The sequence below is a fragment of the Trichomycterus rosablanca genome, chromosome 8, assembly GCF_030014385.1.
Source record: "Trichomycterus rosablanca isolate fTriRos1 chromosome 8, fTriRos1.hap1, whole genome shotgun sequence".
In the NCBI taxonomy this organism is placed as follows: Eukaryota; Metazoa; Chordata; class Actinopteri; order Siluriformes; family Trichomycteridae; genus Trichomycterus; species Trichomycterus rosablanca.
The window spans coordinates 16084540-16090946 of NC_085995.1; positions in this window are offsets into that span (position 1 = coordinate 16084540).

The window sequence follows — 6407 nt, forward strand, 5'->3', positions numbered from 1 at the left end:
AATAATTGTCCTTACTTATTGCACTTTACAAGTTCTTATTTAACCACATGACCTGGCTGTCTTATTTTATTTTGCAAGCATTCTAAACTACACACTGCCAAACTCTGTATTGTTAAAACAGTACAATGGAACAAGCAATCAAAACACAAGTAGTGTATTATCTAGCACCAGTGCTTTGAAATTGAAACACCGCCACAAACCAAGATCCCAGTAAAAATAAGTCGCAGCGACCGCGCGTTTGCATATGACAGAAAAAACCCCGCTGGAGTCATTTAAACTAACTCGCTACCAATGTTAAAAACTGGTGAGTGCAATCATTCACCGAATACGGGTGTAGTTTTAATTCAGGAAACACTTCCACTGTTTACATCCTTTGACACATTGTTTTCTTCAACAGCTTTCTAGTGGCTGATAAACACAGAGAATGGCGCATTAACGGCACCTAGGGGCTGGAGTAGAAATAGGAGTAGGCCAGGGGTTCTCCATACGTCGATCGCGATCTACCAGTCGATCGCACAGTGCACGCTGGTAGATCGCGCCTCATTCTACCAGGTCAACGTGATCGACATGAAATGTGGCCACTGTTTCTTTAATTTACGGTTTGCCTCCACCTAGTGGATATTTTGAGAAATGCAATTTATTACAGGTTAAAATGAACTGGTGCACGTACACCGATCAGGCCACAAACCAAAAATATCCAGCCAACAGCGCCCCGTGGGCAGCGTCCTGTGTTCACTGATGAAGGTCTAGAAGATGACCAGCTCAAACAGCAGCAATAGTTGAGCAATCGTTTCTGACTTTACATCTACAAAGTGAACCAACTAAGTAGGAGTGTCTAATAGAGTGGACAGTGAGTGGACACAGTATTTAAAAACTCCAGCAGCGCTGCTGTGTCTGATACACTTATACCAGTACAACACACACTAACACACCACCATCATGTCATTGTCACTGCAGTACTGAGAATCATCCACCACCTAAATAATACCTGCTCTGTGGTGGTTCTGACCATTGAAGAACAGGTTTAAAGCAGGCAAAAAAAACGTATTTAGAGAAATAAATGGACTATAGTCAGTAATTGTACGTAGAACTACAAAGTGTTTCTATATGGTAAGTGGAGCTGATAAAATGGACAGTGAGTCTAGAAACAAGGAGGTGGTTTTATTGTTATGGCTGATCAGTGTATACTCCCTATGTCTGCGTGGCTTTTCTCCGGGTTTAAAAACATGCTAGTAGGTGTGGTTGCTGCTCTAAATTGCACCTGTATGTGTAAGTGAGTGAATAAATAAGTGTGTGATGCTTTGCAATGGTTTGGCATGCCCTGTCCACACAGTGTTTGTGACACTGGAACCACGCTTGCCCTGTAATGCTGAATATTAATATAGGCAACTGAAATGCATTTTAAAAAGCCATAAAGCTTTTTTTTTTAATGATGAGGCCAACCTTAAAACATAGATCGCGATGACCTGTTAACTGAAATAGTAGAGCTCAAGCCACAAAGGTATGTGAACTCCTGGAGTAGGCAATCACACTATTGTATCCCAAAAGTCTTATTATTATTATTTTTAATATATATTTTTTTTTTTTGTAACAAGAGGAACCTTTATTATGTGCTTGTTGTAACATGGATGGAGAGTGATGGTACTCGAGATGTTGCACATGTTAGATCGCTAGGTTTGTTAAATAAAAGTTTAATGCTTTAACCGTCCATTCTGTAGAATAGTCAAAACAGAATGAAACATGGTGGCAGCGGATTCAGCTGTCTGAAGTGCAAGAAGTGAAGACATCTGCACAGTAGCTGTCGGCTAATATTAATTTGCATCATAGCACACAGAGAAGATTGCAGTGCGATTGAAGGTCTGAAATCTCAGCCAACGTTGGATCTCATTATGGAAGAGGCAGAGGCGTCAAGGAAAGTGAAGCTGTTTAGCTACCTTATTGGTGACGGGAGTTGTTGAATACTTTAGCCGCCAATTTGGCCACTCAAGAGAGAACATTGCAATCCCAGTGTGAATGAAATGGTGGAATGTTATCAGTTCTTCATGAAAAATCAGGGCAATGGTGAAAACATTGATGGCTACGTGACAGACCTCAGAGTGCTAGCCCGAACATGCAATTTTGGAGAAATCAGCGATTCACACATACATGATAGGATTGTGTGGAAAATAAATAACTCAGAGTTGAGAGAAAGGATATTTATTAAGAAAAATCTATTGCTGAATAACTGTCTACATAATAACTGTCTGGCTGCGGAGTTGTCACGAAAGAACAGCAAAACTATTTCAGGAGTACTTGTGGAAGATGTACAGGCAGTAAAAAGTGCAGTGCTACAAACCAGCACAAAAAGACAATTGCATGCATGTTCTGTGGAAAGCCACATGAGAAAATCAAACACAAGTGTCCGGCTTTCGGTAAGAAATGCTAACGCTGTGGGACAGCAAATCATGTTGCAGTTAAGTGTAACTTGAACATTAGAAATTGGTGAATAAAATTGAGGACCAGGACAGTGTTGAGGACATACTTAGTGTTACTGCAGCAGACAGGAACGTAAATACAGAAAAAAACTTAACTCAACTATTTGCAGGTATGCTATTAGGCAAAAATCGTGTAAAGTTCCAAATTGATTGTGAAGCAAGTTGTAATGACATCCCTGTAAGTCTGCTAAATCCTGACATGAAAACTGAGAAAACCAAGTCTGTGCTAGTAATGTACAACAAAAGCAAACTGAGACCACTGGAAAAATGCAAGGTGAAATTAAAAAATCCAAGAAATCAGAAATTGGATCGGCTGGAGTTCCAGGCGATTGATAATCATTGCACTGTGCCCTTGTTGGGCAAAAGCCAGTAAAGCCATGAATCTCAGTAAAGTGCATTGTGAGAACATACTGGCAATAGACAGCATTGTCACCATTGGAAATCACAAAAAGGTCAATGGGCATATGAACAAATCAAGCAAGAGTACAAATGTGTCTTGGTAAACACTGCCTGGAGGGAGAATGCAAGCTTGAGATTGACCACTTAGTAAAGCCTGTGAAACTCTCACACAGAAGAATTCCAGTTTCCATGGTAAAAGTCAAGTCAATTGTATTTGTATAGCACTTTTTACAATAGACATTGTCTCAAAGAAACTTTACAGACTCCAGCACCAACAGACCAAAAACTTCTGTTGAGCAAGCTGAGGGCAACAGTGGCAAGGAAAAACTCCCTTAAAATACAGGAAGAAATCTTGAGAGGAACCAGACTCAGCAGGGACCCCATCCTCCTTGGGCGGCCTGGAGGACAACTTAAATGAGCAGAATCCACACAAATCATACATTCAATTCAATTCAATTTATTTATTTATTGTCACATACATAGTCATACAAGTACAACTAGCAGTGAAATGCTTTTTAAGATAAGAAACAAGAAATAATAAACACATTGGGAGGAGGGGATAAAAAAACCAGCAACCAGATTATGCTCTCTTAGGAGCACACTGTGATAACACGAAAAAAAGCCCCAACAGCACACCAGCACATATAAACATAAGAACATAACATAGTCACACAACAAGCCACAGGTTAGGGATATGGGAAGAGGAAAGTAAACAACACGACAAGCAGCCTCAGCTTCTTGCAGCCATGGTCCGGCGCACACTGCCCGTCCTGCCGTATTGATGGGATCAAGCTAAGAGATTGGAAGACGTTGGTTGGGGGTTGGTAAAGTTCTGACAGTCATTCGTGCAGCATGGAAAAAGTCTGTACATAGTTCACGATAACATGGTTGTTGACAGCTCCTACGCCCAGAATGAAAACAGCCAGTGGAGGGAGGGAAGGGTACTTCGCAGCAGATACTCTGGAGGAATTTTTCTTATCACCAAGGTCGTTGATGATAACATGGTGAGCCAAGAGCAGAAATGACATGTTGTTTAGTCTGAGCCCTAATACAAATTTAACAAGAACTCACAGAATTAATGCGTCTCTGATCCGTCTCATTTCGCAAAGCCGTTAGTTTCTCCAAAATGGAATCCATATTGCGATTAATAACCACAGTCTGAGATCCAACAGCTCTGCCCACCATATCAATCAAATTGGGCAGTTTCTGGGGACCTTTGACAACTGACCCAACTTTTTTAATTTCCCGATACAGCAGGGTAAAGCCTAATCCAATCAGCAGAAACCCCACCACCAAAGTTCCGAATAAGTAAACATCCTCTACGTCCTCCAACGCCAAGCACACGACTCTCCACTTCCCCCACGAGTCCATCGCATATCCTGCCATCTGCGTTCCATCGGGGCATGTGGGTTCCCCCGAACCCGAACTTCTCGATGAGAAGATGGTGTCAATAGCATTCAGAGACCATTTAACCAATTCCATAATTTGTTCTTTGAGGAGCTGTGCTGAGAAAATCTCCATAGAGTGGAGTAGACGAGACAGGACGATACACGAGAAGCCAGCAGGGAAGATAGGAGAGGAGGAGGAGGGAAAAGCGCGTCTGTCTTCCACGAGAGCGAGCAGAGATAGGATAGGAGATAGGATACACAAAATCAAATTGAACTAAAAGTTATAACTAGCAAAAAATAATTGGAGTTCTTCATTATTCAGTCCAGTTTGAAGAAGCTACAGGATCTTCAGATGAGGGTAAGTATCTGAGGGTAAGTATCAGAGGAGAAAAGCACTGATTGGATTAGTAGAATGGTAGTCGTACAGAAATCCAATGCCACTCAACAATGCCTTAAAACAAAGTCACTGTCCTGTTCTGTCTAATCTATAATATACTCCCAGACCTCTTTAGAGCAAAGGTCTTTACAGTATGTGATGTTAACAGTGGTTTCTGGCATGTCAAATTAGACAATGAGTCCAGTTACTTGACAACATTTTCCTAACCATTTGGTTGATACAGATGGCTCAGTGTGTCCATAGGGATTAGTCCAGCACAAAGAGATTTCTTCAGAGGAAGTTTACTCAAGCATTAGAGTCTTATAATTGTGCAGTCTTGAGACAGCTAACCCATCAAGATAACACTTGGGAATGCACAGCTCAACATAAGAAAGCATTTCTTAGGCTAAAACAGGCTTTTTTATGTACACCTATTTTGAGGTACTACAATCCAGAGGAAGAGCTGACTGTCCAGACACAGGGCTAGGTGCTGCACTAATATAAAGTGGGGCCAGTAGCATTTGCGAGTAGAGCACTTACACAAACGGGACGTGACTATGCCCAAATAGAGAAGAAACTTTTAGCTATGGTGTAAACATAGCCACGTTCCGTTTGTGTAAGTGCTCTACTAAAGTATGGAAAAGCTTTACCAGTATGGAAAAGTTTTACCAGTTTACCAGTTTTACCAGTTCCAGTTTCGTTTGTGTAAGTGCTCTACTAAAGTATGGAAAAGTTTTACCAGTATACGTACAGTGTATCACAAAAGTGAGTACACCCCTCACATTTCTGCAGATATTTAAGTATATCTTTTCATGGGACAACACTGACAAAATGACACTTTGACACAATGAAAAGTAGTCTGTGTGCAGCTTATATAACAGTGTAAATTTATTCTTCCCTTAAAATAACTCAATATACAGCCATTAATGTCTAAACCACCGGCAACAAAAGTGAGTACACCCCTTAGTGAAAGTTCCTGAAGTGTCAATATTTTGTGTGGCCACCATTATTTCACAGAACTGCCTTAACTCTCCTGGGCATGGAGTTTACCAGAGCTTGACAGGTTGCCACTGAAATGCTTTTCCACTCCTCCATGACGACATCACGGAGCTGGCGGATATTCGAGACTTTGCGCTCCTCCACCTTCCGCTTGAGGATGCCCCAAAGATGTTCTCTTGGGTTTAGGTCTGGAGACATGCTTGGCCAGTCCATCACCTTTACCCTCAGCCTCTTCAATAAAGCAGTGGTCGTCTTAGAGGTGTGTTTGGGGTCATTATCATGCTGGAACACTGCCCTGCGACCCAGTTTCCGGAGGGAGGGGATCATGCTCTGCTTCAGTATTTCACAGTACATATTGGAGTTAATGTGTCCCTCAATGAAATGTAACTCCCCAACACCTGCTGCACTCATGCAGCCCCAGACCATGGCATTCCCACCACCATGCTTGACTGTAGGCATGACACACTTATCTTTGTACTCCTCACCTGATTGCCGCCACACATGCTTGAGACCATCTGAACCAAACAAATTAATCTTGGTCTCATCAGACCATAGGACATGGTTCCAGTAATCCATGTCCTTTGTTGACATGTCTTCAGCAAACTGTTTGCGGGCTTTCTTGTGTAGAGACTTCAGAAGAGGCTTCCTTCTGGGGTGACAGCCATGCAGACCAATTTGATGTAGTGTGCGGCGTATGGTCTGAGCACTGACAGGCTGACCCCCCACCTTTTCAATCTCTGCAGCAATGCTGACAGCACTCCTGCGCCTAGC